Raw genomic sequence first — 24352 nt, forward strand, 5'->3', positions numbered from 1 at the left:
ACTACCAGATTGGCTTCCTTTTTTTTTTGAGGATAACATCTTGGTTTTGTTAGGGATAGCATGATCCATGCACTCATGTAAGTGCTTATAAAGTGCATTTGTGTAGGATTCAGCAGTCGTACCTCTATTGTATGCTGCCTGCATGTGTGTCATGAAGTTTGCCACTTCTGTCTTAAGAACCTTGAAGTTGGCTTTGGAGAAATTTTTTACGGTGGTTTCCGTAATGGGGGGTGGGGGTGGGATGTGGATGTCTAGGGTGATTAGCTTGTGGTCGATCTGACCAATGAGGAATTGAAAAGAAATAAAAATGGCTAAACGCAATCCAATCCACAAACGAATTTATTGTTGTTAGCGCTTTCATGCACTATAACTTAGTGCACTTCTTCAGACCATTCGTTTGTGGATTGGATTGCGTTTAGCCATTTTTATTTCTTTTTAGTTTTGGTCTTTGTTCGTTTTTATGGCAGTCTGAAGAAGTGCACTAAGGTATAGTGCATGAAAGCACTAACAACAATAAATTTGTTTGTGGATTGGATTGCGTTTAGCCATTTTTATTTCTTTTTAGTTTTGGTCTTTGTTCATTTTTATGGCCATGAGGAATTGACCTCTGGTGTGGAACAACGGTCGCCCATGTTGGTAATGACCAGGTCTAGGATATTGCTGCCCCTGTTGGGGCTGTGGATAAGTTGATCCAAGGTGTTGGAATTTATGAATTCCAGAAAATGTTGAGCAAAAGAGTTGGTACATGAGTAGTTTTCCAAGTTAATGGTGGGGTAGTTGTAATTGCCCATTATTAGGGTGTTGGGTTGTACCCTAATATTTTCCAGTGTATCAATAAATGAGGAGTGGGAATCCTGGGGGATGGTGGGAGATCTGTAGCAAGTTACAATTTGGATTGCGATCTTGCCCAGAGTTAGTTGCACTTGGAAAATCTCAGATGCATTATGCTGAGCAGCTAGTCTGGAGGTGTAGATATCTTTAATGAATATGGACACGCCTCTGCCTTTAGTGTTTCGGTCCAGGTTAGGTGGCCAAAAGGTGTGGTATGAATTATAGCCTGGTAATGCAGGGGTGCTCTCTGGAGCCTTGAACCAGGTCTCTGTCACTGCACAGATGTCGATGTTCTTCATTTTTAAGGAGTGCCTCGAGTGAATGCATTTTGAGGTTTAGACTTCTAGCATTTTGAATCATTACCCTCAGATTTTGCTTGCTTGTACCTGTTACGGTGGTGAATTTGTCATTTGAACCTTGCCTAAGAAAGGCACTATAAGAGTGGCAAGAGCCTTAGCCAATATCCAGAATCCTAAGGGTGACAGACGCAGGCCATCTCTGGCAAAGCATCGTGATCTGTCGATCATGTCATCCCAGGCAGACAGATACTGGATCACCATAGAATGGCACCAGAAGTTTAATCAATTGTTGAAGTCAATCATTTTGTCCTTGTACTGTGGTATCATTCTGGGTGATGGCAGGATGCTGCTCAGGGCTAGGGTCATACCTGCCTGGGCTACAAGATCGGAGAGCTCCTCCATGTCTCTTTTCATGTAGTCCAGGGAGGTACATCTCAGGTCATTCACACCAACATGGACAATGACAGAGTCATATTTGTACTTGTGGAGTGTGGGGCAGTTTTTGGGTTGGCGGATGATGGCATGGGTGATAGATAATTGGTTTAAGGATATTAAATTGGGTAGTTCAATTCATTTTAGTCAGCAGAGTGCATAGCAGTGGTGTGAAAGGATGTTTCATGGCAAATCTGGCTATTTTCTTGTAGCAGACTTCTAGTTTGTTTAAGTCAGATTTCCTGAGATTTGTGAAAATGGGAGAGGAATATAGAAGTGTTGAGAGCTGATGTGTCCTGGCTATGGAGCATCTGGTGGTGTTGGTAAGGTATGGTTGGCTCTGTAAAGTGAGCGAAGTTTGATGTGCACCTTTCTGAAAGATAATTCTACATTTTGTCCAATTTTAGGCAGTTGTTGATTGTGACATCATGATGTTTGGTGTGTTTGACTGATTCAGCTTTAGTTTTGTTGGAAGACTGTATGATGAAAGGGTGTTTTGATATTATGGAGAACATCAGCTTTGCATTGTTTGAATTGAGCATATGTTGGTAATCAGAAAGATTGTTTTTGATGTCAGTGAAGGAGTTTTGGGTTCTTTTTAAGAGTTCTGGTAGGGATGGGGCTGAACATATTAGGGTGGAGTCATCGGCATATTTTACGATGGTGGCTAGAAGGGAAACAGTACAGAGTTTGTGGGTGAAGATGGTGAAAAGTAGCAGACCAAGGATAGATCCTTGTGGAATACTGATGAAGAAGGGTAGTAAGGTAGAGCATTCGTTATGCAACTTGACTGCTTGTTGGCAGTCAGATATGTAGCTATGAAACTAAGATAGGGCTGGTTGAGTGAGGTTTAGTGATACTAATTCATTGCATAGTTTTTGGTGGGATACTTTGTTTAATGCCTTACAGATGTCAAGGAAGTTAGAAGATATGAGCTGGCCATTGTTTCTGAACAGGTTGAGAGAATTAGTACAACTTCGAGTGGTTGTGGTGCTGTGTTTTGGTCAAAAGCCATTTTGGGAGTTGGAGAGAAGGTTATTATATTATAGATAATCAAGGAGTTGTGCATGTATACATTTCAAGACTTTTGGTCAATAGTGGGAGTATAGTAATTAGTCTGTAATTAGAGAAATCCATTGTGGGGCCACCTTTAAGCAGAGGGGTAATATAAGAGATTGTTTAGAGTTTGGAGACATATTGTTCAGAAATAGACTGGTTGATTAGGAGAGAAATTATATAGGAAATGGTATCTGCTGCCAATCTAAAAAAATCATCTTGGAGAAGGTCAGTGGCAAGGGAAGTGGGATTTAGTTTATTTAGAAGTTTTTAATGGTACTAGTTTGTATTGGTCTGATAGAAAAAGAGTTGAGGCTAGGTAATGATTCTGTAGGAACTACTAGGGGAGCATTACTGTCATTGTTAATGAGGTATGGTAAGGTAGTGATGAAGTGTGCGTTAACTTGTGAAGCTATGCTATCTGTGTTTTTTGTCATGGTAGGAGATGGAGTTGTGGATTGACCAGGTCTAAAGAGTTGTTTTATGACTTCCAAAGTTTTGGTGGGTTATTTTGGTGTTTTTGATGAATTGTTTTTGGCTAGGTTTCTTATAGTTTATAGTTCATAGTTTAGTACTAGGCTAACTGCCCCTGCGAGCCATTTTAAGCCTAGCCAGTTATCCCTTGTGAGACTCAAACCCTGCACCTTGTGTTTGTAAGGCAAACACCTTATCCATTAAGCCACCCTCCCAACCCTATTTGACGATAGGTGACAAGGGAAGCTTGTTTCTTAGTCTCTTGATATTGAGACCAGGCTCTGTCTCTCTGTTAGAGGATTTGCTTGATGTGTTTAGTTAGCCATAGTAGATGTTTTGATCTAATGCGGATCATCCTAGGGGGTGTCATACTATTTAGCATATCAAGGAAAGCCTTATTGAAGTATTGAACATCAGAATCTATGTGGAGATGTTTTAGAAGGGTCCAATGGCATTATAGAGGGATTTGAAAATGTCAGGGGAGAAATTTCTTTTGTTGTGGACATGTTTATATATGATTTTTTTGCATGTGCATGTATGGTGCCTAAGTAGGAGGGTGCATAGATGATCACTAAGGCTGGCTGGGAGCAGCCTGATTGGTGACAGACGAAGGGCTTATTTGTTAGTGCCCAGTCCAGTCCAAGATTGATTGCTTGTTACTATGTTTATTGATTCTGCTTGGAAATAGTATTAGTTGAGAGAAACCATATAGGTTAATAAAGTTGGAAGGGTTTTCTGAAGGGCAGGTGAGCCAGTCCAAGTTGAAATTCCCCATTATAATAACTTCTTGGTTAAATGTGGAAGCTGCCCAACAGAGAAGGTTTTCAATTATGGAGGGGTTGTTTCCTGGAGGAATTTAAGTTGCTATTATTATAATGTATTGTAGCTTAGCTGAAGACAGAAAATTAATGTTCCTGAATTTAGGAGGTCTGCTGGTTTATATTCAAGGTACTCTAATCTGAGTGTATCTTTGTACATTATGGCTATGCCACCACCATGTTTATGTAACCTGTTAAGTCTGTGTGTATTATAGCCCTGGATAAGGATTTAATTTCATTTAAGTGAAGTTTGAGCCATGTTTCTGTTGTGACTACTATATCTGGAGAGTATAGGGTAAGGGTTGCATGAAATTTGTGTAGTTTATTTAAGATGCTTCTTAAATTTGTGTTTATGATTAGAAGGTTAAAGCTGCTGTGTGTTGGGTTACTGATGTTCTGTGACAGTGTGTAGTTGAGGGGGGAAGCTATTTGTTGTTGGGGCTGAGGGCCTGGATTGGGATGTTTTTCACCACTTAGTTTATGTTGAGTTAATTCAAACAGAGACAGGTGTGAGGATTTGGGTTAGTAGTTTGTCATATCTATGGGGTATGCAGATAAGTGTGTATAAAAGTAAATAAGTATGTGTTACAGCTATTAAAGAGGTGTGGTGATATGACAATGCTTGAAAAACTGGATTTGGGTGGAGTCATGTCTGAGTTAGTAGGAGAGTAGGCAATTATGATATGCTGTTTGTGGTAGGAGGTGGTATAGTAAGCTGTGATGAGTAGACTGAGGAGTAAAGTGTGCATGAGAAACATGATTACTGATGTTAGGGTACAGTAGGGAGTGGTTTGAGAAAGACGGATGGGCTGAGTTTAGTTGGTGTGTCTGCTGTGGGGCAGGAGTTAAAAATGTTACTGGGTAGGATTTGGATGCCCCTGGGGGTGGGGGTTAACTATTATGTGGAATAACAGGTAGCAATACAATAATTAGAAAATGGGGTGTTATAAATGGCAAACTATAAGTGTAGGTGTTATGGGGTGGGTGTGACTTGGGGGCAGGGTAGGTGGGTGGAGTGAGCCTGAGTGTAGCGAGGCCAAACGGCATGGGAAGACCCTGGTTTTAGTTGGTTTTACTGGGGATGCGTACCAGAACCATTCAAAGGCTATGGGACAAGGTAGGTTTGTTCTGCTTGAAAAAAAAACAATCTATTTTTATCAACATGTCAATCTGCTGAATATCTAGATAAAAAATAGATATGTAATTACATGTACACCACTTATTTATCAAGCTAAACATTGACATAGACAGTGAGAATTAAGTGTGGACTATGCTATGGGGGGCTTATAACAGCTGGAGGAGAAATTAAGCAGCTGTTGCCCTTGGTTTAGTGATCACATGGATAGTGATAAAAATCACAACAGTGGTATTGATAGCTATTGCAAACATTATGCTGTTGTAGTTTATGCCCTAAAAGTTCAATTAATGCACCTACATAAATATTTTTACTCTTTTTTGCAGGTATCTGAGGCTGCCTGATTTCTGGTATTTTACCTTAAAGAGTGCTGCACCAGACAATGCTCCAAGTCTCAGGTCACCCCTGAAAAGGGACAACTGCACTTGTGGGCTTACCATAGTTGCATGGGTAAAAGCCAAAAATAGATGTGGATAATCAAAACACAATCACAAGCAACATAAACCACAAGTATTCTACCAAAGTAACCCAGGCTGCCAACTCCAGAAAAGAAGTACTCATCCCACACTTGAAAATAATGAGTAGAGGCACTTTATTATATAAGCTTCTAAAATTAACAAAATAGCTTTATGTATATTGACAAACAGACAGGACTTCATCAGAATAAGTTTTTAATACAACTCTACAGTCTTAAATATATTGTGTTTATATACTTTAATATTGAATGATTAAATCAATTAACAATAATTTAAAACCATGACATTTTAAAACACATATTCTTAAAAAATAAATCATACTCTTTCATAAAAAGTATTAACTTTGTTTGTTTCAAGAATTATGTATTATTATATACCAAACAAGTGAATAAATATCATTACAACTTCTGTGCTTTTTGTTTTAAAACCAGGATTAAAGAAGTAGAATTGTTTATAACTGGGGGACAATTGTCTTCAAATTTAAGCTGACACACCAATTCTTTTAACTCAGTTCTCTCATTCCAGGTGGCACCCCTAGGGTTTTAAGGGATCCTTTCTAGAATAGCAAAGGAAAAATGTCTAAAGTCAACACATTTAATAGAATGCATACACAAGGCATTATTTATATTACACTTAGAAATATTGTAAGAATACATTTTCTTAACTGTTATTCTGTCTTTCCTACATAGAAGGTGGGTCATGTAGAACACAATGCTAGGTTAACTAAACCTTTGCTTGAACAATTATGTCCCTGTGGTTATATCCTAGATTTTAAAAATATTGTCCAACATAATGGGGCCAGTTTCTAAAATGTACTTACATTGTTTACACTCACCACACTTTTTTTTGTGTTTTGGTGTGCTGTGACATGTAAATCAGGATCATGATTATTCTCAACTACGTTTTTAATGTTGTTGGCTGCCTTGAAAATAAAGGTTGGTTTGTTTCCAACACTATATTTCAAGCTTTCATCACTGTTCAAAATGAAACAGTGGTTGTTTAATATTTTGTAATACCTTAACCTATATTAAACTGTACAGTGAAAACTCTATTATAAGAGCATTTTACCGAATCCTCACTCTGTTTGTTAGGACTGGGGGGATGTTGGCCAATTACATTAAACTGACCATCTGCTACTTTGCCATTGGCTAGGGATTCCTTATGGCAATGCTTAAACATATTCAAACTCACTCCAAGAAGAGGACTATATTTCACACCCCATCCTTTTGAGATCATTTCACTAATTGCCTGTACCAACTGGCAGGGGTATTCCCTCTACAAAAACATGTTCTCGAGTTAGATCCTTTCAATATCAAACACTTATCTTTCAGATATATGGACTAATCTCACAAAATGTCCTTTAGCAAAACTTCTCTTTTGTGAAAATGGATGGGAACTCTTAAAGTGCAAATTACTATTAAATAAAGTGGGTTTTCTAAGTATGTTGGAAGAAAAAAACACTCAAACCCTTAGTGATGGTTGTGTCAAGATAATGTATCTGTCTGTTGTTTATTTGATAAGTAAACTTCAAAAATGAGGTAGTTTGAGTAATAAATTTAATAAAATCAGGAGCTAAAGCTATGTTCCCTGTCCATAAGATGAAAAAAATCATCCAAAAATCTCAAGTATAGTTTATATATTGGAAAAATGAAGATGAACATACAAATTTGGTTTCCAAGGAGAACATAACTAAATTGCTAAAAATGGGGGCACAACCAGTTTTCTAATACAATCTCCATAAATTCAATTAAAAATCTAATGTCTCTAGAAGTTAAAAATTCTAAATTTAATAAAACCTCTTGAAATAATTGCAAACCAGTATCCTGAGGGATGCCGGAAAATAAATCCATAACATCTATAGTTACAAAGAGACCAGATGGCTTAGTGGTTAAGGTCTTCGCCTCCAATGCACAAGGTACAAGGTTCGATTCTGACCTCCGACTAATGCCTGTTTGGAGTTTGCATGTTCTCTCTGTGTCTCCGTGGGGTTTCTCCCATGTTCGAAAAACATGCTGAGTGTTTCCATCTCAAACTCACTAATGAATGGAGCTGTAGGCAGCAGCACAGACTCTACATGGTGCCCAATAGAGGGAAGAGTTGTAAAAAGACCAACTGCTTTGGGCATCTATTGTGGTGCTCAGTATCCACAAGATAGGAGAACACGGATCACAAACTGCGAGCTGTGGCATGGCTAGCCAGTCGACAGTGTAAAATATGGCTCTAGGTGATTCGGTCATGTTGACTGTCACCAAATAAATGGGCATGGGTAGTTACCGGTGATAAGTGGGTTGAGGACCTGGCCTACTCTCTGACCCATGCCAGGGACCCATGCTAATGGTGGGAGGGGTATATGTACCCCTATTGGCCAGTGTGTGCCTGCCATAAAAGCCCAGCAGCCCTGGGTCAATAGGCTACTGGCTGGCCGGTGTCTAGTTGCCCAGCCTGGGTTACCTGGGATAGCTCTGTTGAGTGAAAGCTGGACATAAAACCAACCAACCTGCCAAACATGAACTGAGAATTGCTACACTTAATGTAGGTTCACTGACACAATGCAGCTTAGAAGTGGATGACATGATGATACGGAGGAGGCTGGACATCCTATGTATCCAAGAGACAAGATGGAAAGGCAGTGCAACAAAGCCACTTGGCTTGGGATCCAGACTCTACTACTCAGGTGGTGGACAGGCTAGAAAGGGTGTAGGAATTGTGGTGAGACAGAGGCTTCAGAAGTCAGTGAGGGATATCATCAGAATTAATGACAGACTCATGGCAATCAGACTCCAGTGTAATGATAGGACAGTATTCATAATCTCAGCCTATGCCCCACAGCAGGGTTGTGATAGTGAGGAAAAGAGTGCATTCAGACAGCAGTTGCAGGACCTACTAGATAAAGCAGGACAACATGAATTGGTGTTGATAATGGGTGACTTAAATGCACATATCGGGACAGACAGAACAGGATATGAGGACTGCCTGGGTCCACATGGGTGGAGCAATAGGAATAAAGAAGGAGAAGCAATTCTAGACTTCTGTCTGGCAAATGGCTTGATAGTAGCCAACACATGTTTCAGAAAGAGAGACAGTCACAAGATCACATACAAGAGTAGCCAACATGCAACTCAGGTAGACTTCCTCCTAGTAAGGAAAAGGCACTGGGGTAGAATCCATGATTGCAAAGTCATCCCCAGTGAAACAGTCGGTTCACAGCATAAACCAGTAGTTGCCACAATCAGCTGCAAGCAGTGGTCAGAGAAGACTCTAAGGCCAACAGAGACCAGGCTGAAGACCTGGAATTTGACTGGAGAGAAAGTACAGCAGTTCAAGGAATTACTCGGCTCTGGCACCCCAAGAAGAGGAGGAAATAGGTGGAGTTGAAGAAGAGTGGCAGCGCCTAAAAACAGCATGTGTTAGGACTACAGAAAAGATATGTAGCCAAGCCAGGTATGGAAATAAGGTACATAAGGAAAGCTGGTGGTGGAATGCAGAAGTGCAGGAAGTAATCAAAAGAAAGAAGGAGTGCAGGGAAAAGTGGGAGATTGAAAAGACTGACTAAGCTAGGAAGGACTACTGGTTGGCTAACAAAGAAACTAAGAAAGAAGTTGCAATAGCAAAGAATAGGGCATCAGAGGCACTCTATCAGCTTCTGGAAAGTGACTCAGTAAGGGGCACAAAGAAACTATACCAGGTTGCAAGGCAAAGACAGAAAGATAAAGAAGATAGTCAGACACCCTTCATAAGGGATTCCAGCAACAACCTGCTTACCAGCCCACAGGACATCAAAGGCAGATGGAAGGAGTATTTCCAGCAGCTTCTAAATGAAGAAAACCCCACAGAAGTGGTACTGCCCCAGAAACAGCCTACAATGAGAGTAGAAGAGGAGCCCAGCTTAGAAGAAGTAAGAGCAGCACTAAGGAAAATGAAGTCAGGGAAAGCAGCAGGCTCAGATGAGGTCACAGCAGATATGATAAAGATGCTGGGTGAGCTAGGGGAGAAATGGCTCCTGAGGGTACTAATTGCAGTGTGGAGAGAAAGGCGTATTCCAGTTGACTGGAGAATAAGCATACTCATGCCAGTGTACAAGAACAAAGGGGACATCCACAACTGTGGACAGTACAGAGGCATCAAACTCCTACCACATTGCATGAAAGTTCTGGAGAGGGTGATTAATAAATGGATACGCAGAATAGTAGAATGTAAGATGGGAGATGAACAGTTCGGATTCAGATCAGGATGCAGCACAATTGACCCGATGTTTGCATTGAGACAGGTACTTGAGAAGAAACTAGAGAAAAGGAGAGAGTCAAACTGGGCTTTCCTAGACTTGGAGAAAGCATATGACAAGGTCCCAAGAAAGCTGATCTGGGCAGTACTGCAATGGTTTGAAGTCCCAGAAACATTGGTAGAATTAGTACAGGCTATGTACAAGGACCCAGTGACTCAAGTACGAACAGTGTTTGGCCTCACTGAGGGGTTCCCAGTGGGAGTGGGTGTACACCAGAGTTCAGCTCTGAGCCCACTGCTGTTCATACTGGTAATGGACTACATCAGCAAACAGGTTGGAGGTGTCAGAGCAACAAAGCTGCTGTATGCAGACGATGTGGCAGTACAGGCAGACTCTGATCTAGAACTTCAGCAAAGGATAGGAGAATGGAATGCAAATCTGAAGGCACATGGGATGAAACTAAGCACAGATAAGACAGTGGTAATGGCAGCAGATTGGGGAAATCAGAAGAAGCTGAGAATAGAGATAGATGGGAAGATAGTGGAACAGGTAAACAGCTTCAAGTATCTGGGAGGGGTGGTTGAGGAGAAGGGTAGTCTGAATAAAGAGGTCAAAGCTAGAATCAGAGGGGCTGCAGCCAACTGGCATAGAGTATCCGGTGTAGTATATGACAGAAGAATGCCAAAGAAGCTGAAAAGTAAGGTGTACAAGACAGTGGTGCGACCAGTACTACTGTATGGTACAGAAACCTGGGCAGTAAAGGCAGAACAGTTGAAGAAGCTAGAGGTGATGGAAATGAAGTGCCTGAGAAAGGTGGTAGGATGCACACTGCGGGAATGGCAAAGAAATGAGGACATAAGAGCAGAAGCCAAAGGAGCTCCAATTGCAGAAAAGATCAAAGAAAACAGATTACGATGGTATGGGCACATGTGTAGAAAAGCAGAAGACAATCTGGTGAGGGAGATTTGGGACAGGCAGGAAGAAGGTAAGAGAAAGCGAGGGCATCCAGCAAAGAGGTGGATGGATTGTGTGAAAGAAGATCTGTGACAGTCAGGCATGAGTGTTGAAGAAGGCAGGAGAGTGGCACTGAATCGAGAGAGTTGGCGACAGTTAATACGATACCCCGACCCCATGTAAATGGAAAAAGGGGATGATGATGATGATGATGATCTATAGTTACAAATGTTAAATTTTTATCCCATAATTTATGTTTTAATTTACCTAAAAAGTCCCAGGAATCTCTGGTCATATGTCTATTTAATTCCTGGATAGGTTTTAACATCCTAGCAATGATCCCAGCAAATGTATAAGTTTTAGATCCAGCTGTTGAAACTATTGGTCTAAAAGGAGGATGATTTATTTATTTGTATATTTTGGGTATCCCAAATATAGTTGGTATACAAGGATTGGATTTTTCAAAAACTATAGATGTCAATGTCAAGATGGTGTTGTAGCAAACAAACCTCGAGGTACTGATCAATTTAGTTGTGTGATACATAGACCTCATTCCTAGAAGCTAGATATCCATGTATTTTTGGTATCCCCAAAATTCACAAGAGCATAGAGAATCCACCTTTGAGACCCCTAGTGGACAGTAGAGGATCACCAACTTATTCCTGTGCAAAAGTTGTAGATGCTATCCTGCAAAAATACTTAATAAATGAGTCTCAAATTTGTAAAGACTCTTGGTCATTTTTAGACAGGATAGGATCATTGGAGTTTAATGCGAATTACAACTTTCTCACTATAGACGTGAGAGACTTGTACACCAGCATACCCCATGATATAGCATTGGAATGGGTGGCCCTCATGCTGGTGAAACACAATGCAACCACTAGAGAAATCAATTTGGTTTCAGTACTTATAGATTTAGTACTTTCTAACAACTATTTTATGTTCCATAATGAATTCTTCTTGCAAAAGGTAGGAGTAGCTATGGGGTCCCCCTGTGGGGGTAGCATAGCAAACTTAGTAATGGCATACTGGGAATCAGAGTATGTTTTCAAGGGTGACAGGTTTTCTGACACATTCATATTTTACACCAGATTTTTGGATGATATCTTCATTCTCTTTAAGGGAAATGAAGGTGACAGTGAACTAGTCCTGGATTACCTTAATAACACTACAGATTTCCTCCAATTTACGTCTACATTTAATTGCAACACCATTGCATATTTAAACATTTACCTAAACAAGAACTATGTTTTGAACACCTTTACAGCTAGTATATACAGGAAAACACATACTCAACACTTCACTGTACCAGCAATCACCCCTTCCATCAAAAGAAATCTGTCATTAAGGTGCAACTAGTAAGAGCATCTAGGATGGTCAGCTTGGATGACGAGTTCCTTGAGGAGTGTGGAGTAATTAAGAACATGTTCCTTCACAGAGGGTACCCGAATCTCTTTTAGACACGCTTATCCAGAAGGTGATGTACAAAAGATGTAACAATGTATATGTGCCACTTTTAAGTGTCAAACCCATTGTGTCACCCATAAGCTCAGGAATCAACCTGGAGGAAAATGAGAATATAAATGTCAACAAAGATGTAACTGAAAATACAGGCTATATGGGTATAAATATTCCCACTAACTTTATTACTACTTTCAGTATACACAGTAACCATTGTTTAGCCATTTTGAGAAAAAACTGGGACCTATTTAAGATGTATCCAGACATTCATCAGAAGATAGGTGAAGGTCCTGGAGTGACCTTTAGGAAAGGAAAAAATCTCAAATCACTACTAGAAAAGCAGGATATGGTAGTGGTAAGGAATCCGGGCATGTACAAATGCCTGAATTGTAATTATTGTAAATTTGTGGATGAAACTAATTCCTTTCAAGTCAATGGTACAACATATAGACTGAAGGGTAGATATAATTGTAATTCCACTTTTGTCACATACCTAGCAAGGTGCACATCCTGTGTAGCGTATTATATAGGTAAAACAGAGAGAAGACTACGGGACAGGATGTATGAACACCTTTATGCTATAAAGAAGTGTAAATTTGAAAATGCATTAGCAAAACATATATCCTGTTATAAGGATCATTGTTTCAAATTTATGGTTATAGATCAAGTTAAAGTTGACATCAGGGGAGGCCCAAGACCTCTCAAACTTGAGGAACTTGAGTTAGCCTGGCAGGTGAGACTGAATGCATACAGCTCCCCAGGGCTGAATGACTCTTGTTCGATTAGTAGTGTGTTGAAATTAAATAGCCTAAAGAGGTGAATAAATATGAGTATATAAAGTAACATCAAGTAAAAAGCACAATTTCAGTTACTATCATATATATTATATATATTCCAAACTCTCCATGTAATAGTATGGTCCTATTAAGTAGGTGGCAATTTCCCCTTAAATGGTTCTGTGTCTCGGTGTCTCATCTTATCTAATCTTATTCAACATGATTTTATATTTAATTTTAATATTCAATTTTAAATTTAATTTCAGTTAGTTTTTGGAAGTCAATATGATTGACTGTTTTGGAAATGTATTTCATTTTTATAGTTAGGACATGAATATGCTCTGTTTCTTTAAATTAGGGTTAATTAATTGGTCTTTATGCATATATAATGTGTTTGTACTAATTGATAGTGTTTCTGATGAAGTCAGCTGTTGGAGCTGACGAAAAGCGCTTCAAATAAATTTACTTTTGTGACTGCACACTTGCTACCACCAGTATTTTTGTTTTTATAGTTGTTTTGCCAGTTTGTGTTTCTTCATTCCTAGAAGCCACAATATAAAAACATGTATCATAAAGTATTTTCATCATTTGCCCAATATAACTCAAATTATCAAAGAGTACAACTCCACCTCCTTTATCATATTTCATAATTCTTATACAATGATTCTTTTTCACATCCTGCAGTAGTTGATATTCATACTTTTTCAGATCGTAATCTTGTATTTTCATACTTCCTGATTTGAATTGTTTGTAAAAATCTTGTTAATTGGTCTAATCATTCAATATTAATTAATTAGTTTTGTTAAGTGTGTGAACTTAATCTATTTAAGGCTGTGGGGTTGTATTAAAAATGTATTCTGATGAATTTCTCTGTATGGAAATGGAAGAAATGCTATTTTGTTAATTTTAGAAGATTAAATAATAAAGTGCCTCTGCTCATTATTTCCAAGTGTGACACAAGTACTTGCTTTTTGGAGTTGGCAGCCCAGTTTAATTTGGTGAAATACATGTGGTTTATAATACGTTTATTGGGTGATTACTAGGGTAATAGCACAAGAGCCTGTACAAACCTAGCCAATCATACCCAGGATGAGACAATATTATATCTTAATTCCGCACATATGGGATGTGGTAGTATCAGACTATTGGATCTTTGAATGTTAGAGCCCTGAGTCATTTCACAGACTGCATATGTCCATAAGGGACATGGGCAGTAGCCCAGGAGTGAATTTACAGTTCCCCATCCATTTATTCAAATTCTTTTTAGAGAGAGTGAGGAGTGGTTTTTGTTTTACAAAGATTGGTTCATAGGTTCACAGGTTCATAGGTTGGTACTAGGCTATCAACCATAGGGCCTATAGAAGCCTAGCCATAACAATTCACTGGCTATTTCTTCCCACAGTATTTACTTCCCTGGACCCCTGTCTAGCAGGGTGACTGACGTGATCCCCAGGGTGAATTTCCTATCTCACATCCAATCATCAAGGTTCCTTTTGAAGAGGGCCAAAGAGGTGCTGTGCTTGACATGTAGGGGAAGTCTATTCCAGAGTCTGGGGAGTCTCTGGGTCAGGAACCTATACCTCCAGCATGTTTTGTTCATTGTGATGACAAGATGCAGATCCCTGGAGCATGTGTCTCTGAGGGATTGGGATTTTTTTAAATGAAGCATGTCCAACAGCTCTGGGTTTGACATGGCCTTGTATGTTAAGCAGAGATCGCCACTGAGTAGATGATATGCGACAGAGTATAGGTGGAATTTTTTTTGAAGGTCAGTACAGGGCATCTGCTTTAGGCCTGTGATTCTTTTAGTGAGGTGTTTCTGCAGCCTTTCCAGTTGTTGCAGATGTCTTGAGAGGTACATATAAAACTGGGCATTGTATTCTATAATGCATCTAATGAGGGATGAGTACAGTGGGACAATGACCTCCTTTTTTTCTGGATGAAAAGCCCTTAATGATGAGGTGTGCCACATAGAAGGATTTCCTGACTGTTATGGCAATGTGGTTATCGAAGGTGAGACCACTGTCCACCTGTGTCCCTAAGTCTCTTATCACACTTTGGGTGTTTAGTGTGCTGCCACCTATATGGTAAGTCACGGGTAAATGCTTTTCCCCAAAGAGGATAACTATACATTTCTTGGCATTGAGCTTGAGCCCATGGCTCTGGCACCAAGCATCTGTTTCTGTAAGGCCATTTTGTAGAATATCCACATAATTTAGGGATTCAATAATGGGTCCCAGTTTGCAGTCATCTGCGAGATTTGTTAGCCAGACTCCCTTAGTATTGGCCTGTACTTCAGAAAAGTAGATGCCAAACAAGACCGGTCCCAGGACTGAACCCTGAGGTACTCCACTTCTCACTTGTCAGGAGGTGGATTTGGAGTTGGCTACTTTTACACTGTGAGTTCTGTCAGTAAGCCAGATGACAACCCATTTAGTGTCATAGGGATTAATGCCCAGCTTAGTAAGTTTATCTATGATTCCAGAGTAGGGGATGGTGGTGAAGGCCTTAGCAAGGTCCAGATAGGCTGTATGGACCCCCTTACCCTTGTCCACAGCTCTGGAGACTGATTCAAAGAAGTCAATCAGGTTCAGGAAACAAGATCAGCCCTTCATGAAACCAAACTGTGTGGGATACAGTGTTTGAAGGTTGCCAATGTCTTTGTTTATAAATTCCATGATAATACGTTCCATGGCCTTGCAGATCAGGCTCATCAGACTGATGGGGCAGTAGTTCCCGGGAGCCAAGGTGGATCCCTCCTAGTGGAGTGGGATAACTGTAGCTATGCAGCACTCAGTGGGCAAGAAGCCTGAGGTGAGGCTATGATTAAACATGACACTTAGGTGAGGTGCCAGTTCATTTTGTAGTTCATGTAGTACACAGCCTGGGATGTCATCGGGTCCCATGGATGCTGTATTCTTAGCTTTGGAAAGTGCATTTTTTACCTGTGTGCCCATTATTACTGAATTTGGCAATCTTTCGGTATAGAGATGGGCCCTTTAGGGGGTGAGAGGGGGTGAAGTTTGCACTGAATTGATCTGCCAGGATATTGGCAATATCCTTGGGATCAGTAAATTTAATGACATTCTGTTGTAGCTCAGAGCAGATCTGAGCATTGCTATTTAGAGTCTTGACATAGTTATAGAATGCCTTGTGGTTGTCTTTGGAATCTTTGGCAATTTATGAGGGATCTCAGCTTCTTACTGAGGCTGGTAAAGGAGTTTTTTTGCATCCTGGGATTTTCCTCTTTTCTGCAACAGTTTCTTCCTTTTGTGTAAAGTTTGTTTATGGCAAGGGACAACCAGATTGGCTTCCTTTTTTTGGAGGAGAGAGTCTTGGTTCCATTGGGGATGGCACGATTCATGCATGAGTGGATGTGCTGGTACAGTTCCTTAGTGTAGGATTCAGCCGTCGAACTTTCATTTCCCGTCAGCATGGGTGTCATGATGTTTGTCACTTCTGACTTGAGTAGCATGAAGTTGGCTTTGGAGAAGATTTTTACGAATGTTTTGTACTGGGGGGTGGGGGTGGGATGTGGATGTCAAGGGTGATTAGCTTATGGTCAGACCTGACCAACGAGTGGGTGATCATAGGTGTGTAGCATCAATTTCCCATGTTGGTAATGATTAGGTCTAGGATATTGGAGCACCTGGTGGGACTAAGGACTAGTTGATCCAGGGCATTGGAATTTATGAATTCCAAGAACCGTTGGGCAAAGGTGTTGGTACACGAGTAGTTTTTCCAGTTAATGGCAGATTAGTTGAAATCACCCAGTATTAGGATGTTTGGTTGTATCTTAATATTTTCCAGTATGTTTAGAAAGGTGTAGTGAGACTCTTGGGGCATCGTGGGGGATCTGTAGCAAGCTACAATTTGGATTGCAGTATTAACTAGTGTTAGTTGCACCTGGAGAATTTCAGATGCATTGTGTTAGGCAACTAGCCTGGTGTTGTGAATATCCTTGGTGAATATGGACACTCCTCCACCTTTAGTGTTTCGGTCCTGGTTTGGTGGCTGAAAAGTGTGGTAAGAGTTGTAGCCTGGTATTTCAGGGGTGTGCTCTGGAGCCTTGAACCAGGTCTTAGTTACTGGACAGATATCAATGTTCTCCATTTTTAGGAGTGCATCGAGAGAGTGCATTTTGAGGTTTAGACTTTTAGCACTGAGTAGCATTACCTTCCGATTTTGCATGCTTGTACCTGTTATGGTGGTGGTTCTGTCCTTTGAACTTTGCCTAAAAAAGGCACTATAGAGGTGACAAGAGCCTTAGCCAGTAACCTGAATCCCAGGAGTGACAGGTGGAGAGGTGCAAACCCTCTCTGGCAAAACATTGTGGCCTGTCGATCATGTCGTCCCAGGCATTCAGATACCGGATCCCCTTGAATGATACCAGAAGCTTAGCCAATTGTTGAAGTCAATCATTTTGTCCTTATACTGTGGTATCATTCAGGGCAAAGGTAGAATGCTATTCAGAGCTAGGGTCATACCTGCCTGGGCCACATGATCCGAGAGCTCTTCCATGTCTCTTTTCATGTAGTTCAGGGAGGTACATCTCTAGTCATTCACTCCAACATGGAAAATGACAGACTCATATTTGTACTTGTTGTGGACTGACTTGGGTGCATGCGTTATGTGGTGGATCCTGGCACCCGACAGGCAGCTGACTGTAATTTTCTCCATGTTCAGCCTGGTGAGTGGGACATCAGTGTGCCTGACTATAGAGTCACCTATGACTAAAGTGTTGGGTATGCTGTCTTGCCTTAGGGGCTGTTGTTGGGTGGCACACTGGTGTTGTGAGTTATGTGACACTTTGGTTGTGATTGGTGTTTGTTTGTGTTTCAGCTTCGGAGGTCCTTGTTGCTTGGGCAGGTTACTGTTAAGGGCCTCCACATATGTGGGTTTAGTGTTGCTATGTGTGGGTATTGGTGGTGTGGGTTTAGAAGGGCTATGTGTTGCTTGAGGTGTAATGCAGGTATTAACCTTTTCCTATTGACTGTCTAGCACAATCTTGGGTGGAGAGAGCTTTGCTTCCAGTTTGGCTATATAAGTGCATCTCTTGCAGGTTGTAGTGCTGGGTGGTAGGAGGAGAGGGTTGTCTGTGTACATGAGGCAATTGCTGCATTGCCCCAGTATGCCCAGATTAACCAGGTGGACAGGAGAAATCACTGGGTGCTGACCCTTGGACATGCCTGGTTTGGTGCTTTTTTTTTGTAAAGTACAAGAGCTGTTTTCCCTTACCTTAGCAAGGTACTTTGCAATTATAGGCTGTTTAGTGCCTATGATTAATTTCTCCTTATTAACAAATAGAGTTGAGTGCTTGTATCAGTTTAAGACTTCATAGTGCTGTGGCAGTAACCAGCATTTTTAATTTACCTTTCAACGCTAGTCACAGGGATGCTTAAAGTTAAGATGAAAAAAATGTTTTATCCTAAACACTGCTGTGTGCACTAGAGGAGTTAAATGTGAAAGTAGGTAACTTAAGTTTTACCTGTCTAAAAAGTTAAGTTTTAGTGGAGAGTCACTATTTTTAAAACAGCAAGATAGATTGAAAGGGGGTGGTCACTTTTGTAATCTGGTAATATGGAATATGGAATACAGTAGGATGGCCAATACATTTAAAGCATTTATATTATGTTATCGAAAGATGAAAATAGCAAACTCTATTTCATTGAACCTAAAATATCTAATCCACATAATATCGAACATTCAGAACAGCAAGTTTTTCCTTGGGAAAAAAATTGCTATTCTGAAACACATACACACAACACAAGCACACCTAAAAAACATCAATACATACACATACACTTATAATCCTACAACTAAACCTACACTAAGCTATACATACACTACTATCTATCCACTTACCTTAACCCTAAGGTCCGTCACTATCACACACTCACCTAACCCGCGCCCTAACCCTAACTCACCTAACCCGCACCCTAATCCTAACAACCACACTATTGCACACTTACCTGAACCCAACCCGTAAATCTCCACCACAGCGCTGACAATAGCGAAGCCACAGAATCGGCCAACCGAATTCTTTCCCTAGGAAAGAATTCAATGTTCTGCAGCTTCGCTATTTTTAGTGTTCGATTAAAACGGATTGATATTAGAACATTCGAAGTTTTAAAACTTTGATGTTCTGATATAGACCCACATTCAAATAGTTGAAGGGGAGTGATTTCACAAAATGATAATTTTGCGCTTACTCACACAAGCCAGTAAAAACAGATATGAAATGAGATATATATCAAAATTAACATAAGGGGAAGGCAACTAGAAAGACAGTTGTGGGTGGGGAAAAAAAACTTCTGCCTGATTCACAAGAGACAGAGCTGTGGTCTCTTTTCAATCTTTTCAAGTTTTAATATGCAGTTAAAAGCAGACTACAAGTAAAACAGAAGGTAAATAAAACAAATCACAGTATTCAAAATAGAAAAAGGCAATAAAGTAATACAACAAATAAAAAGCAAACTAACCTTTCCCTCAAAGAAAGTGTAGCAGAGTCTGGGTGAGCCTTTTTACTAAAGCTCTGAAATGTTTTATTTTACCCCTTAAATAGAAGGTTTAGTTCCTAGCTCCACCCCCTCAGTTCACAGATGATTAACCTTAACCAACCTGTTCTGTTGACCTGTACTAATTTCTGCCTAACTCACAAGAGACAGAGCTGTGGTCTCTTTTCATATTTTAATACGCAGTTAAAAGCAGAATACAAGTAAAGCACAAGGTAAATAAAACAAGTCACAGTATTCAAAATAGAAAAAGGCAATAAAGTAATACAACAAATAAAAAGTAAACTAATCTTTCCCCCACAGCAAACTGTAGCAGAGTCTGGGTGAGCCTTTCTAGTAGTTTATTCCATAAATGCAGTAGCCTTTGGGATACAAATATGTCTCTCTAGCCATTGAGTCACAGATAATATCCAGGTCTGTGGAATGGGTCATCCTTGTATAATTTTTCTAGAGAATATGTAACATTTTCATCAGGGATGGATCAGAGAATGCATTGTAGGTCAGGCATAAATCACCTCCCAATAAGTGATATGAGATGGAGAGATAGGGCCTTTAGTTGATTTGGTGAGACACGTGTCTTACTCTTTGTATTTTTTTTTAGTGAGATGCCTAGGAGGCTGCTCCAGTTGGTGTAAGTGCCTGGTTAGGTGCATGCAGAAGGGGGCATTGCACTTGATTATGTGCCTGATGATGCCTTCACTTATAAGCTGAGCCACACAGAAGCATTTCCTCACTACTGCAGTTAGCTGGTGGTCAAAGTTTAGGTTACTGTCTATCTACATCCCTAGGTCCCTCACCACTGGGTCTACTTTTAGGGGTGTGCTATCAATATTATAATTTGCAGGGATATCTGACTGCCAGTCATTTGTCATTTTTAGGCTTATTTGTTAGGTGCCAACATAATTTGGGGATTCAATGATTGCTCCCAGCTTACAGTCATCTGCAAACTCGATGAGCCATAGGCTCTCAACATTGGCCTTCACTTCTGAGAAGTATACACCAAACAGGAGGGGTCCCAGCACTGAGCCCTATGGGACACTGCTAATTAACAGGTTTCCTATTGGAAGTCCATTCACCTATCTGGACAACATGTGTCTTATCAGTGAGCCAGTTAGCTCTACATATGATAATGTAGGGGTTTATGCCTAACTCAGTAATTTTATCTATGATCCCTGTGTGGGGGATTGAGTCATAAGCTTTGGCTGGGTCTGGATAAGTGGTGTGTACTGTTTTACCCTCATACGTGTTTTTGGTGACTTTTTTGAAGAAGTCCACTAGATTGTACAGGCAAGACCTCCCTTTGACAAAGCCAAATTGGGTCTGGTCCAGTGTTTTGAGAGTTCATATGTTATTATTGATCAGAGCCATGATAATTCTCTCCATGGCCTTGCAGACAAGCTAATGGGTCTGTTGTTCTTTGGGTTAGTTGATGGTCCCAGCTTGTGCAGTGGGATGATTATTGCAGTCCTCCATTCCCCTGGGAAAAAGCCTGTCTGGACACTGTGGTCAAAGAGAACTTCTAGTGGCCCTGATAGATTCTGTTTTAAGCCATTTAAGAAGCATCCTGGAATGTTGTCTGAACCCATGGCTGTGTTTTCGGCTTTAACCAATGCAGTAAGGACCTGTTCCCTCATAATGACTGGTAGGTGGATGGTTGTGGGTATTCTGTGGGTGTGGATTGGAGGAGATGTGGGGAAAAGTCTGAACTGAAGTTGCTGACCAGCAGGTTTGCTATAGTTTGAGGCTGGCTGTAAGTGTTGCAGTTTATGATTAACTCAGCACATTACTGAGCATTTCCCCTGAGGTTGCGAACATAATTAAAAAAAGGCTTATAGTTATCTTTCACATGGGAGGCTATCTTTGCCTTATAATTTGCTTTGTCAGATTTGGCCAGCTCTCTAATTTGTTTGTTTAGACTGGTGAGTGTCTTTTTGCACTGCTTTTTCATTTCCTTCTAGGCTTTGTAGAGGATTTTTTCCATTCATTGAATACCTTGTTTATGCAAAGGGTCCACCAGGGTGATTTATTTCTGCCAGTAATCATAGGTTTTACTCGACAGGTACTACTTCCTCTATGTAGCTGTAAATGTGGTTGTGCAGTCCTTTGGTATACAGTTCAGAGTGGGCCTCAATATTATCTGGGTTCAGAAGGGCTTGAACTGTAACAGATACAAGTACGCAAAATCTGAAGGTAATGCTACTCAATGCTAGAAGTCTAGACCTCAAAATGCAGTCTCTCGAGACACTCCTAAAAATCGAGAACATCAAGATCTGTGCAGTAACTGAGACCTGGTTCAAGGCTTCAGAGAGCACCCCCACAATACCAGGCTACAACTCTTACCACACTTTTCGACCACCAAACCAGGACCGAAACACTAAAGGTGGAGGAGTGTCCATATTCACCAAGGATATTCACACCTCCAGGCTAGTTGCCCAACACAATGCAACTGAAATTCTCCTGGTGCAACTAACACTAGGTAAGACTGCAATCCAAATTGTAGCTTGCTTCAGATCCCCCACCATGCCCCAAGATTCTCACTATGCCTTTCTAAACATACTGGAAAATATTAAGATACAACCAAACACCCTAATACTGGGTGATTTCAACTATCCTGCCAATAACTGGGAAAACTACTTGTGTACCAACACCTTTCCCCAATGGTTCTTGGAATTCATAAATTCCAGTGCCCTGGATCAACTAATCCATAGTCCCACCAGGGCTCCAATATCCTGGACCTGGTCTTTACCAACATGGGAAATTGATGCTCCACACCAGTGCTCACCCCCTCGTTGGTTAGGTCTGACCATAAGCTAATCATCTTTTACATCTACATCCTGCCCCCACCCCCCAGTAAGCAAACATCCATAAAAAATTTCTCCAAGGCCAAGTTCATGCTACTCAAGTCAGAAGAGACAAACTTCACGACACCCATGCAGACGGGAACTGAAAGTTCGACTGCCAAATCCTACACTAAAGTACTGTACGAGCACATCCACTTATGCATGAATTGTGCCATCCCAAATAGAACAAAGACGCTCTCCTCCAAAAAAGGAAGCTAATCTGGTGGTGCACTGTCATAAACAAACTATACAACAGAAGGAAGAAACTGTTGCAGAAAAGAGGAAAATCCCAGGATGCAAAAAACTCCCTTACCAGCCTCAGTAAGAAGCTGAGATCCCTCATAAAATTCTACAAAGCTAGTTATGAAAATAAAATTGCCAAAAATTCCAATGACAACCACAAGGCATTCTATAGCTATGTCAAGAATCTAAATGGCAATGCTCAGATCTGCTCTGAGCTAAAACAGAATGGCATTAAATATACTGATCCCAGGGACCTAGCCAATATCCTGGCAGATCTATTCAGTGCCAACTTCACCCCCTAAAGGCCCATCTCAATACAGAAAGATTGCCAAATTCTGGTAATCACGGCCACACAGGTAAAAACTGCACTCTACAAAGCTAAGAACACAGCATCCATGGGACCAGACAACATCCCGGGCTGTGTACTACATGAACTACCAAATGAACTTGCTCCTCACCTAAGTGTCATGTTAAATCATAGCCTCACCTCAGGCTTCATGCCCACTAAGTGTTGCACAGCTACAGTTATCCCACTTCACAAGGGGGGATCCACCTTGGATCCTAGGAACTATCGTCCCATCAGTCTGATGAGCCTGATCTGCAAGGCTATGGAATGTATTATCATGGAACTTATAAACAAAGATGGTGGCAACCTGCAAACACTGCACCCCACCCAGTTTGTGTTCATGAAGGGCCGATCGTGTCTCCTGAACCTGACTGACTTCTTTGAATCAGTCTCCAGAGCCGTGGACGAGGTAAGGCAGTCCACACAGCCTATTGGGACCTTGCCAAGGCCTTCAACATCATCCCCCACTCTGGAATCATAGATAAACTTACTAAGCTGTGCATAAATTCCTACATCACTCAATGGGTTTCCAACTGGCTTACAGACAGAACCAACACTGTAAAAGTAGCCGACTCCAAATCCAGCTCCAGACAAGTAACAAGTGGAGTACCTCAGGGTTCAGTCCTGGGATTGCTCTTGTTTGGCATCTACTTCTCTGAAGTACAGGCCAACACTAAGGGACTTTGACTAACAAAGTTCGCAGATGACTGCAAACTGGGAGACATTATTGAATCCCCAAATGATGTGGATATTCTACAAAAGGGCCTTACAGAAACAGATGCTTGGTGCCAGAGCCATGGGCTCAAGCTCAGTGCCAAGAAGTGTATAGTTATCCCCTTTGGGAAAAAACATGTACCCATGAATTAGCACATAGGTGGCAGTACACTAAACACCGAAAGTGTGATAAGAGACTTGGGAACACAGGTGGAAAGTGGTCTCACCTTCGATAAACACATCACCACAATAGTCAGGAAATCCTTCTATCTGGCACACCTCATCGCTAAGGGCTTTTCAGCCAGAAAAAAGGAGGTAATTGTCCCACTGTACTCATACTTCATTAGACCCATCATAGAGTACAACGCCCCATTTGGTATGTACCTCACAAGACATTTGCAACAACTGGAAAGGCTGCAGAAACACCTCACTAAAAGAATCACAGGCCTAAAGCAGATGCCCTATGCTGACCGACTAAAACAACTCCAGCTATACTCTGTCGCATATCATCTACTCAGAGGTGATCTCTGCTTAACATACAAGGCCATGTCAAACCCAGAGCTGTTGAACATGCTGCACTTAAAAAAAAATCCCAGTCCATCAGAGCCACACACTCCAGGGACCTAAACCTTGTCATCACAATGAACAAAACATGCTGGAGGGATAGGTTCCTGACCCAGAGACTCCTCATACTCTGGAATAGACTGCCCATACATGTCAAGCAGAGTGCCTCCTTGGCCCTCTTCAAAAGGAACCTTGA

This window comes from Protopterus annectens, chromosome 2.part1 (assembly GCF_019279795.1).
Source record: "Protopterus annectens isolate FY-2018-M chromosome 2.part1, PAN1.0, whole genome shotgun sequence".
NCBI lineage: Eukaryota > Metazoa > Chordata > Ceratodontiformes > Protopteridae > Protopterus > Protopterus annectens.